The 13,158-nt window shown below is 44.3% G+C and overlaps 1 long non-coding RNA gene across 1 annotated transcript; it reads right to left on the bottom strand.

Moving 5' to 3' along the window:
* Positions 1–5,182: 5,182 nt before the first annotated feature.
* LOC128117500 (uncharacterized) lies at positions 5,183–12,422 on the bottom strand. Its single transcript, XR_008220827.1, has 2 exons — positions 12,253–12,422; positions 5,183–5,923 (listed from the first exon to the last, which is right to left on the bottom strand). It is a non-coding gene; the product is annotated as an uncharacterized LOC128117500 (long non-coding RNA).
* Between the last annotated feature and the right edge of the window lie 736 nt (positions 12,423–13,158).

Here is a 13,158-nt window from a genome sequence, read left to right as displayed (position 1 = left end):
TTGTTCTCTAGCTGGGGGAGCTAACGGGAAATGACAGAAACGTTAGGAGGCAGGCTCTGGTTGAAGCAAGTAGGTCATTGGGGTTGTGCCTTTGAAGCGGACTGGAACCCCAACCACTTCCTGTCTTTCTGTTTCCTGACAACCATGAGGCAAAGGGCTCCTGTGTCACAGGCCTTCAACACTGTGGCGTTTGCTTCACCTCGAGGTGAGAGGTAGTGGGCCCAGCCGACCTGGGGCTGAGACCACATGCCCAAAGAACCCTGACCTCCTTTATACTTTGTCTCCCACAGTTTGTCACAGTGACAGGAAGCTGAGTAACACGGTGGAATTATGCCACGCGCCCAGGAAGGAAGGCACAGAAAGTTGTCATAGAGATTGTCCTGGAAACCCGATGATGTCAGATCTCCACCCATTTGGGGTGCTCTGATGGCTCCTTGAATCTGACCCTTTGAGATACGTGAACCCTGTGCCTGCAAAAGCAACCATACCTAGACAAGCATGCAACAAATCCAGTTACTGAGAGCACCAGGCAGACGCTGTAACAAGCTGCTCTCAGTCTTCTCTCAGACATCAAGCCTTGATTTCAGTTTCCTGAGACTTGAGTAAGCAGTTTCTGGGAGGGCCGTGAACAAAAGATGTAGTCCTTGCAGTAGCTCCCTCTTTGCACATATTCTGACCGGTCAGGGTTCAGCCAGTTGTTTACTGTCCAACTTAGAGCTACGTGCATGAGTCAAGGACAGAGCCTGGGCCACTGAGTCAGCCCCAACAGTCAGTGCGCTAGGCCAGCCAGCCTCCATAGCAGCTCAAGGACAAAGCCTGGGACTTGTCCAGGCCTGCCCCAAAATGGTAACCCCCAACTAACCCTAGCCAATAAAAAGTTACTAACATGATTGCCACTCACATAAACCAATCCTGAGTCTGTTCCTATGTAGTCTGTGGACCCCAAACCCCCTTTGTTTTAAAAACCCTGCCCCATTGCTACTCGGGTTCTCTCCTGCTCTGCTGCTGCGTCTGATGGATGGAGAGTCCCGAGTCAACTTGCAATAAAAAGACTCTTAGCTTTTGCATCGGATTTGGTCTCTTGGTGGTCTTTGGGGGACTCTGGGTTTAACATTACCATTATCAGTTTTATCAATGAATTCATGAAGACATTTCTAATATGCATAAACAGACTTCCAAGAATATACCCCTTGGCAAAGTTGCTGGTATTTATCAAAGCGTGGGAAGGAACTGGCAGACTTATAGAAGCGGCTGTCCTGGGGGCTGAGTCCATCTCTCCACCAGGCGGCCACTCCCACCATTTCTGGATGATGAAAGGTGACTAACTCTTGGGACTCCTCTAGACTTGGTCCTGGGTGTTCATTCTAACTGTAATACAAGTGGATGCCCCAGAGGATACTCACCATGTCATTTCTAGTCTTGCCACGGTAGTGCAAGTTTCTGTTAGACTGTCGCTGCAGTTCTAAAAATAAAATATCCAACATTCAGTAGGCTCTTGTTGTTTAACCTAAGCACCAAAACTTCTGTGGACCTCTCGTTTATTCTTTGTCGCGTCGTAAAACTAAGGCTATATGTTGGAGCTAATGATTAATTAAAATTGCTGTTTAAAAGTTTGGTACAAATCACAATGGTCAGATTTTATTCAGCTTTCACTTGAGAACAAAGCATTGGAAAATTGCATTAGAATCTTTATTGTTAAGTCTTTGATCAAACAAAATAAGACAAAGAAAGTAATAAATCTGTGTCAGGAAGGTCTTTTTCAGACTGTAAGGTTGTTCCACCTCAACCATCTGGACAGAGTTCCTGTCGAACAGTCCAGAATCCTCCTACCAGCCAAACCTCAGACTCAAGACTCTCAGGATTAGCCCTTTCAGACAGGAAAGGAAGATGGAAGCAGTCTCAAGGCTTTTCAAAAGTTGTCAGGACAAAAGGGAGATGGGGTATTTTCATCTTTGATGGGACCTAAGACCCATCAGTCCCCAAGAGAAGAAGTTCTGCTCAGTGTGAAATCACACAGGACACAGCTAGGGCAGTGTGAATTGAAAATGCTGCCTTGAGTGGACTAGGGCCGACTGCACAATCCCTGCTGATGTGAAAGTTTGGAGAACAGAATTGTGGGACATCACAGAGCCTCAGTTGATGAGACTCTACCATCCATGATCGTAAGAAAACAACTCAGGCCAGGTGTGGTGGGACACACCTTTAATCTCAGAACTGGGGAGGCAGAAGCCGACAGATCTCTGTGAGTTCCGACCCAACCTGGTCTACAGAGCAAGTGCGAGACCAGTCAGGGCTTCGCAGTGAGACCCTGTCTCAAAACATTTAAAACAGAAACAAAACCTAGGTCTTCTCACTGGCCTGGTTTCTGTCTGTCACACTTTCTTCTCTCATTCCTCCCATTTTCTTCTCAGGAAAGTGAATTTTTCTGGCCAGGAGCCCTTCTGCTGTGCGCCCGAGACTCTGGCAACCCAATGAGTCTGTTTCTAGTGATTACTAGCTCTGTTTTCAAATGACAAGCTTTCGGTTTTTATACAAACTTCTGCAGAAGAACAATTCCAATAAAAAGTTTTACTATGTGTTTTGCTTCTACCAAGTCTTTAACTCTTTCACTGGACAGAGTGAAAAACTAGACTTAGCTGTTATAAAGTAGGCAGCCAGGATTTTTTTTACATTCTTTCCTAAACCCAACCTATTTGCCTCATTTATGAAAGCCATTTTCTCTTCTATATGTAAATTTTAATCATAGAAACATAAAATGTTCTAGTTAGAGAGTTTTACTCATAATATATATTTATCATATTGTCATTGATCTCTCTCTTATAATTTTTCCATTTGTTGCAGGAAAATATGGATGCACGTGATTTTAAGATATGTAAAACCAGTTTTAAGGTTAAATTATTAGACCCCTCCTTTTATAGTTTCTAAATCCATGAAATACTATTGAAAGCTTTTAAATCACACAAAATTAAGAAAACCGTTATTTTTCTGGTAATAACTGTTACCCGAAATATCAAGCATGCCATTGATTTGTAAATGTTATCATTAATAACAGCATTAGCATAAGGCAAATTCCAAATAATTATAATTCAGTCCTCAGTTTTCACTACATCTATTTTGTGTGTGTGCATGCACACAGATGCACACTTGTGCCACAGTGCACATGTAGTAGACACAGGACAACTTGTAGGAGAATTTTATTCCTTCCACCATGTGGGATCCAGGGATTGAACTCAAGTCATCAGTTTTAGCAGAAAACGCCTTTACCCAGCAAGCCACCTCATCAGCCCCTAGGCCTCAAGTTTTGATCACTGTGAAGTTCCACAAAGCTGTCTCCCCTCATCGAAGCACCTGTGCATGACAAGCACACGTGCCCATCTATCACTGAGCCTGTTGTGTACGCAGCACTGCAGTCCACTGCAGTGCATGCATTTTTAATTGCAAGCATGTCTCTCAAAAGAGCTGCTCCTTCCACTTACTTCCATATACAACCTTGAAATGTGATCCTAATTAGTCTCTGCAGATCTTCTGACCAAAGGGGGGGGGCGAGGTCCTGTCTCCACCCGCCTTGTATTCCTGTCTCCACCTCCCTAGTGCTGGGATCAAAAGTGTGAGCCTCCCAAGTGCTGGGATCAAAGGCATGAGCCTCCCAGGGGCTAGAATTAAAGGTATGAGCCACCACCACCTGACTCTGTTTCTCTTTTAGACTGAATCAATCATGTGTAGCCCAGGGTGGCCTTCAACTCCTGATCTTCCTGCTTCCTCCTCCCAAGTGCTGGGATTAAAGGTGTGTGCCACCACCGCCTGGCCTCTCTATCTTAACTAGTGGCTAGCTCCGCCCTCTGATCTCCAGGCAAGCTTTATGTGTCAGAACACAAACAAAATATCGTACAACACAACCTGGTTTCAGGCAGATCATGGACTTCAGGTTGGTGATGAAAAGATCACATAGCCTATGGATTTATGGAAGTCCATAGATCCGTCTCCTTTCTTGGACACCTAGGGCTGTATTGCCAATCCTTGCAGAAATCTGAGTTCAAAAACTGAAGGATTCTATTGCAAATTTACTGAAGCCAACGTGGTCTTTCCACAGACACTAAAAACTTGGGGTATACATAGTGGGGTTGGTGGTAGAAGAGTCTACCTCAGCTTGCCTACAATTTCCTGGGTCTTAGGCCAGATTTGGCAAATATTCATATGTGTATCAGGAAACAGACACAACTTTGGTCAATCTCATTTGTTCAACTGGGGAAAGTTCCATGCTCTGCCCTCAGAATAGCAACAACGGACTCTGAATGGCTGGCCTGCTCGGAGTCAGTGGTCATCACTTTGGATGTTGGAAACAGGTACCATTGTGATCGGCAAAGGTGCTCTGTGAACTGTGGACTCTACAGGAGATCTCACCCAAGCGTTTCCTCCAAGGAGAGCATGTGGTTGACCTTGTCAGATTCCCAGAAGTTGTTCCCATGCAAAGCCAGTGGGACTTGACACTCATTCATTAATGAAAAGTTATTTTTACATCTCTCATACTAATTAACAAATGCTCAAGTGCAGCTTTCACAGAAAATTGTGAAGTGCTCAGTAATCGTGCCTGGAGTGCACATTTCTGATCACGATACTTCAAACACTAAGTGCTGCCAGGATACAAATGAAAAATTAATTTCCTTCATAAATCATACTGTTTATCCTGAAGCATTTTAAGGTAAAATTTTTATAAAGATGATATAATAATCTAAGGCCCAGCTCAGACAAAGCTGTAGGTTTTTATTCGTTTTCATGACTCCTAATCGAATAACCATGACGGCGCTATTGGAAATCTCGGGGCTGAGTGATGTGACACAAAATGGCAAGGTCTCAGCTCTGCTTCCTCTGAGCTGTGACTTGAACTTGGTGTCCAGCACGAAATGGCAAGAACAGCGTCCCTGCTGATGTCCCCTCTCCAGGCGCTGCCCACCACAACGTCATCCACTACGCTCTTGGAGGATTTAGGATTCATCCTTGCTAGGTCTGCCTCAACCAACGCCTTCACTAGGTCACTACGCCGACTTACAGTGGCCTCCAAACAAACATCTGCAAGGTCTGTAATCAGCCTGTTAGTACAGCTGTATGTGGGAAAAGGGTTTTTGCAAATATAGTTGAGGCTCTTCAGCTGAGATTTTCCTTGACTGACTGAACAGTGCATAAGTCTAGTGACAAATATCTTTATTAATAATGTTTTTTTAAGCAGAAAACAATTTGATACCATCAATAGAGGGAAAAAAGAGGAGGAGCCATGTCAAGGCAGGAACAAGATGGGCATGACCTAGCTACAAAATTAGTTACCAGAAACTGGAAGAGGCAGGGGGTGTCTCACCTGGGTCCCCTGGAGAGAGCATGGCCTGGCAAACACCTTGATTTCAGATTTTGGCCTCCAGGATCATGAAAGAACAAATTTCTATTATTTTAAGCCACCAAGGTTGTAGTCACTAGTTCTCTTAGCCCTTCGAAAGTAAAGCCGTATTCCAAGTCCTTCTCACAGCCATGTCAATATCTCTGACCCACTCCCTATTTCTCCTGAGCTACTGACCAAGTCCTCCTCACAACCGCTTTAATATTCTTGGCCCATCCTCTATCTCTCCTGAGCTATTGGCATAATTCAGACCACCAGCAATTCCAGAAATATTTTGGTTCAGACAAAAAGAAGCCGGTGGGCCGAGGTGAAGGATGCCTTCCAAGCTGAGTTCTGCTGATGCTGAGTCATTTCCCATTGCAGGCTTTGTATCCACATTCTGCTCAAGCTGAGCTCTTCTGCACAGGAACATGCAGCCTTCCAGCAGCCTCACCAGCTAAGGTCCTCAGCACACCTGGCCATCGGCGCTGGAGCAGATGCACAGTGTGATGTTTCCTGGGTTTGAGAAACTGCAGATACTGGTCTTCCAGTCAGGCACTGGAGAAAGGAAGGAAATTGCATCTGTTTTGCTATGTATTTCTGGATACAACAGCTGTGGGCTGGAAAACAGAGGTCCTGGTGAATCTAAACATATTTCCCTTCTCTCTTTTCTAAAACTAACCAGATTAACCCAGCGCTGACTAATGGGGAGGGGACCTCAGCAAAGCTGCAGGTCGGGGGCAGTGGGGACTTCAGCGATAAGCCCAGCATTTGTAAGACAGCTTCTGAATGAGTTCAGATTTGAGCACTGAGAAAATAAAAATAAAATAAAAGACAATAAAATCCTTCATCTCTCCACGAAGGTGGGTGCCTACGGGCAGATGCAGCAGCAGTTATACCACTCTGCTAAACCTGGGGATCCAGTTTCCTGGGTCTAATGAGACTATTGATTCCCAGGAACCAGTTAGCTTCAGGCAAACCACCTCTTCCTCCTGGAGCTGGAAATTTATTCTACATTGAATACGGCAGTGTTTTCCTACTGGCTTAATGCAGTTTCAATAGTCCTTACCTATAATGGAGGAATTTAGCAAATGCCATATCAATGAGTTGCTAATTACTGATTATAGGCAACAACGCCAAGAGCGAACTGGCTGAACCTCCCCAGGCATTGGAACGATCTTCTGAATTTGTCCTGACAGCTGTCCTCTCATTTTTCCATTCCTCTCTTCTTTCTCTGTACGATACTCCTCCACTCCAACACTGTAAGAACAAGACTCAAAACACTGCAGCAGATCAAATTTGGAGGGAGGCGTGAGAAAATCTGGGGAGCCTTCCACGGAGGCCTCTTCTGCTAGTGTCTGTCACAGCTCCTCATTACCGGAGAACAGAAATCGCAGTGAGTGCTTATGTCACAACACGGGCGGGAAACAGCAAACTAGATTGTAAAGAGACAGTTTTTATTGTGCTTGGCTTTGGTTGGGCACAGAAATAAGCCATCAAGGAGCATGTAGATGTGCATAAACACAGACATACAGTTTGGCAAAGTAAAAGCGCATTGTCATAGAAGTGTGACCATAAAGCAACGAGATTAATTTCCTTGTCACATTTGTGGAAACTGTTTGTCATCCTGTGCATGCACATCTCCTATAACTGTGTCTCGAATACAACAACATTTAAACAACTAACCTCACAGATGTGGCAGAGTCCTTTCTCAAGTCAACACCCAGCCAGGTTAGCTTTGTGACTCTCTAAAATGCTCCAGCAACCTGAGCTCCATGATTAGAATAGCCAAGTCTGGCAGACATGAGGTACAAGGGCAGAAAACACAGAACCACCCCAGCTGAGGGGACAGCTACCTACCTATCCCTGTGGGCTGCGTGGCGCCTGGTCACTTGCACTGAAGAAGTCAGTTTCCATGCCCGGCACTCCTGACACCTGCAAGTCTGGCATTCCATCACCATTTATGGACAAGGCATTTTATTGATACCATCTGTAAACCCTGCAGTCACTCACGAGTGTGCATGTTATCATCATCACTACCATTTTACAGATGAGGGAATAGACCCAGAAAGGTTAAATGACTTGCCCAAGGGTCCACCAGCACTACATGAGCACAAACTAGAACTTCTGTCTCTTTGCCAAGCCTGTGACTCCAAGACAAAGGCCTTCACGCCACTGTTAATGCTGAAATGTAAACAGGAATGGCAGAGGTTGCTTAAGACCCTGTAGCTCACAATGAGGATCTAATAAGAAGAGCAAGGAACTCCATGTCCAGTGACCAGGAGCCCAGGAGGCCCACGTGTGTGGTGCAGCCTCCCACAGCTCTGTACAGGGATGCCAGAAGTCTGACTTCGTCTCATCCACTGAGACAAAAGCTTGCTTTCATTCCAGGTCTTCAAAGGTAGCACATTTAAATTGCCTCATTGAAATATGGGAAGAATTGTTAAAAAAAAAAAAAAAAAACCTACGTTATCTAAAGGAATTAAAATTTTGTTTGTTTGTTTTTGATTGGGTGCTCTGGAGCCATGATCCCCTCCTCTTTCAAAGGCTATACTGGCTCTTGGTCTCTCATAAGTTCTGCCCTGGGGAAGCAGCATTCTCAGCCAGCAAATGTCAGCTGGGGTTCATCCTGGTTGAGTTCAGATGTTCAGTTTTGGAGAATGGCAACACCAAGATCACTGAAATTATAACTGAAGAGGAAGCAGGCCAAGTTAGGCGTCGTGGCTTCCTCCCCACTGAAATTATAACTGAAGAGGAAATACACCAAGTTAGGCGTCGTGGCTTCCTCCCCAAATACCAAAGAAAAGAGATCTGGAAAAGATTACCAGAATAGCATCTGTGGTCACTGTCAGCTCTGCTCAGTGCCCTTGTCCCTGCGAGTCCTGCTCTGTGTGTCCTGCTTGGCTCTAGGTATATCTAAAAATCTGAGGTCACAGAGACAAAGTCATCATTCATAAAATTAAGACAGAGAAACCACTCATGACAGCACTCTTAGTCAAAGTTGTATTAAAATACAATGAAGTCAAGAAACCGGGAGGGTGGGCGTGGTTATTTGTTAAAGTGAAATAATTCTAATCTCAAGGGACTGTTTTACTTGCTGCCTCTCATACTGACACTTTGGTACTAATAACAAAAAAGAAATAGGGGGGGAGGGGCTTGCTATTAGTGTAGCTCAGAATCACAGCCTGGAACATTGTCTTTTCCTTAGAAGGTAAAGTGATTCATGTGGTTTCAGGCTTCTTGTGTCTGATGTTACAGTATTAGCACAGTGTAGGGAAAGGAAATCTGAATTTAAAATTCAAAAATAGTATTTACATCCTAACCGTCTATGACCTTGAACAAATATTCAATTAGTTGGGGTAGGGAGCACGATGTCACACACCTGTAATCTCAGCATTGACAAGGCAGGAGCTGTCTGGGCTACATAACAAAAAATATCTAAAAAAGAAATTACTTGGTTCAGTCTCTTCATGTAGGACATGATCTACCTGGGTTAGAGTTCTCAGAGGCTGGTATGACAAGTATGCATCCTCAGGGCCAGTCTTACTACTGGAAGTCAATAAATTACCACCAAGCAAAGTCTTGAAGAGTGGTCTGGCTTCAGATAACTAATCTGCACAATGATCTTCTTGGATAAGAGATCTGAAAGCTCTCCCAGCTTTTAAAACTATGGATTTATAGAATAAAAGGAACGATTGCTCAATAAATAAGTATAATAAAGTGTGGTATACCCATAGAAATGGATTAGCCCTCCGCAATAAAAAAGAATGAGTATTAGATATACACAACAGTATGGATGAACCTCCAAATATTATATTTGTGCTGAGTGAAATAAACCAGACCCTCCCCCCAACACACACACACACACACACACACACACACACACACTTTCATTTACACAAAACCCCAGAGTGAACAAACTAAGAGAGCTTTACTCGGGGTGTCATGAACCTTTCAGGGTGAGATAGGTTCACTATCTTGATGGAGCTGATAATCTCCCTGAGTAAATGCATACGTCAAACCTTATGACATTCTACACTTAAGTATGTGACATTTACTATGTAATTCGATCTCAACAAACTTATTGAAGGGAAAGGAAAGAAACAGACTAGGAGCTTGGGGGAGTTTGGAGATACGGAAAGATAGCTGCTGCGAAATCTAACTGGAGAGGATGACTAAGAGCACAGGAAGGTGAGGGCTCTGGTCAGAGTGGAGGATGGTCCATAAATACAGAAGGGGCTGCCGGCATCCTAATTGTTCCCCTTCAAAGGCCAGAGAATCAATCTGGAAGCTGTAAAAGCAAAGCCCAGACTGTGATCAGCACAATCTGGACAACAGAAGGCTTTGCTTGCTGCCCAGCCATCTACACTAGCTGTCAATATCACCATAGATGCAGCTAGGCCTGTTTAGGGCCGAACTGGGCCTTCTCCATGCCAATCAATCACATCCAGCCCCAGCTTGTAGATAGTAATACTGAGGGAAGACTGTTTGTCAATATTACCTTGGCTAGCCAAAGGAATGTGTCAACATGAAGTCAAGTTGAGGATTCATTCCAGATACTTCTGGAAGGTATTCCCAGCTCCCCACTGCCACATAGACCAAGACCAGGAGTTTAATCTGTCTTTTTCTTATCTTCTATCCTCTCAATTGACTTTTCCAACATTTCTCTTGGGGAGTTCTGGGGGATTGCCACACTGTGAATTCTGCTTCTTCAGGCTGAAGAACTTTACTGGAAGCCTTGGTAGAAAGTTAAATTGGATAAAGATCAAAGTTGATAAAATTCCTAGTAAGCCCACAGTTGGTCCACTTTAAAGGCAACAGTCCCTTTCACTTCTGATTAAAATGGAAATTGTCTATAAAGAAACTCCTTGGGACAAAGTTGAATGACGGAACTAGATTAAGCAAGCAGTTCATTACCCTTAAGTGAAAAATGAATAAAGTCATCATTCAGAGGCAGTAATGGGGTTGTGATGGTAAAGTGGTAATTAAAAAGACACAACCTAAATTTAGCTGAACAATGCTGGAGAACCTCCAGGGCACTGAAAATAGAACATAGTCTCCTCCAAATACAAACTCTCCTCAGACTACTCTAATGAGATTGGTGCCGCCCTTTTTATATAGACCCAATTACCTCAGCAGACCACAGAACAACTATTAGATTGTGCCCATGGCCACTGGTTTGATTTTGCTGTTTTTAGAGAAGGCATCTACTTCCACCGAGTCCTCATGGTCCAATACTTACTTTAGCTGCAGGTATATGTTTTCATGAGACCCATCCTGGAAAGGCATGCATTCACATAATCCTCCGTCCCCCTCCACACCTTATTGCTGCCTTCCCAGTTTCCAACTCCGTAAAAGATCAGTGCAATAAAACTCTTATCACTGTCATTTACCGAAGATGAGAAACCCACTGCTAATGACACAGAAGCTGTGGGCAGCATTAATCAGACTCCAGACCACCACTGCTGCTCTCCTTTTTCCTGTTTCTTTCCTTTTCAATAGAACTTACAGCCTTGGTTACAGTGAAGACTTTCTTAGGAAAAGCCAACAATATAAGGCTCCAAATCTCAACGGTCTGGGCCACTCACTCACCTGGGAATCTTGATGAGTCCTATAGTTTGGTGGAATGAGCGATCATCTTACAGATTAACGAGAAATATATGGGAGCTGGAGAGATGGCCCAGTGGTTAAGAGCACATACTGCTCTTTTAGAGGACCCGAGTTCAGGTCCCACCACCCAAGTTGAGCAGCTCACAAACAACTGTAGCCCCAACTCCAAGGGTTCTGACTCCTCTGGTCTCTCAGCCACAGTGTTCACATGTACATACCCAGTGGACATGCACATACATACACAAAATTTAAAATAATAAAATACATTTCAAAAAATGTAGAACAAAGTTTGTTCTTGCTCCTTGCCCATTAGATGGGGGAATAATATTTCCTGAATATACGCTGATGAACACAAGGAATGATCAGGCGTGCCCGCCTTAAAATAGACGACAGAGGCTAGGCTTATGGTCTAAGCTAATCTTAACTAAGCATAACAAGCCACCCAAACCTCCCAACGCTCATCCTAATTGCTGCTTACTGAGGCGGCCAATTGCCATCATTATAACTCTATTTCCTTCTAACATTCCCTGCCAAGCTCCTTGTAGGTATACTGAGAATTAACAAGAAATATTTTGATTTCCTTAAATGAGAGAGAGACTAGGAAGATTAATAGAACAAAGTATTATAATTCTTAATCATTGAGATCTCTCAAGCCTGGCATGTATAACTAAATCGTCATCAGCAAATAAACCGCAGGGCGAGGGTTCAGGGCATGCAGCAGACGGAACAGAGTCAAGCGGAAGGCTCACCTGAGGAATGAAGGCAGGGATACTCACCTGGAAAGTGCCCCCTAAGAAATCAGGCCGTAATTATAAACTAAGATTCACGGAGCACTCCTTCACATCTCAGTGAAGAGCTCATTCCTGAAGCCGTTCATTAAGTTACTGCCTTCATCTGCGGCTGTGGCTGCCATTGGGTCTGCAGAGCCCAAAATGAAACTAATTTTGGCGACATTTTTCTTCAGCCACTTACCTCTCCTAGGAAAGAATTCTCCTTGGAGAATCTAAAAGTTGAATTGCTTTCAAAGACAGAGAACAAGAAAAATCTCAGTTGAGTCTCTCTCACAAACTAACTAAAGAGGTGTTACTAACCACAAGCCATACTGCCGATCTGTAGCTGCCTGCTCAACCAGGAATGTGATGGAGAGACTATACGCATAGAAAAATCAGGACTCCTGTTAAAGCTCAGTGAGAGAAATAGCCACCCCCTTGTCCTAAACTAGCAGAGAAATCATGGGAGCACAAGCATGACTTTCCTCAGGACTCCTCTCACATTACCAGGAAATAGCGGGAAAAGGTGTCGCCCATCTTCACACATAAAATTGTTATGGGAAGTATCTTCATTTTCAGTAGTCTGTTGAGAGATTTAAACCTCCTCCGGCGTTCAGTAACAAACAATTTTTGATTAGCTTTCTTCATATGTTTTTTATTCATTTTATTCATCTTAACATTAAATCCCTGAAGAAGTGGGGCCTCCAGTTTGAGCCCTAGACAGAGAGAAGCTGGGTCTGGTTTGAGCTACCAACGAAAGCGAAAGAGAAATCTTGCCAGACAGATCATGGACCCATGGGTAGAGGTGTGAGGGACTCTGCTGCCCCCAAGCGGATCTGTTCCTCTGGGACACTCCAGGCAAAAAGTCAGTGTTTTAGAACTGGTTATAGTAATCGATATCTTCTTGAGTCTTTTGGGTTCCCGAACAAATACTGCCTTCACGCTCACACCCACACAAGGCTAGTTCTGCCTGGTAACTCTGGTCCTGCTGACCTCCTCCCGGCGCCCCTCACCTTCATGCCATACATAGTTCTTGAGTTCTGGTCACGGTGTTGTGTGATAAGCTATTGAGATGGTTTCCTGGCTGAACAGGAGCCCTTGCTCAGTCGTCAGGCACCTCTGGAACACCTAGAATGCAATGTGATAAGACTTCTAACAGACGGGGACAGCGCTCTCCACGTGCTGGGAGTGGGTGAGGTAAGAAGATCTATCCCAAAGAAGGTCAGTGAAGACGCACCCAGGAGGATGCTGCCATGTGGGGGAGAAGGAAGGAAGCACTGAAAACAGAAGACACAATGTGAGCCAGAGACCTCACAGGGAGCACTCAGGAGAGCATGTGGTAAAGAGAAGATTCGCTTGGGTGAGAGAAGTCAGTATGAGGCAGCGTACACAGGGTGTAGACAAAATCAGATG

Source organism: Peromyscus californicus, unplaced genomic scaffold (assembly GCF_007827085.1).
Source record: "Peromyscus californicus insignis strain IS unplaced genomic scaffold, ASM782708v3 Scaffold_21__1_contigs__length_65335640, whole genome shotgun sequence".
Taxonomy (NCBI): Eukaryota; Metazoa; Chordata; class Mammalia; order Rodentia; family Cricetidae; genus Peromyscus; species Peromyscus californicus.
This window is presented reverse-complemented; position numbering and strand designations above follow the sequence as displayed.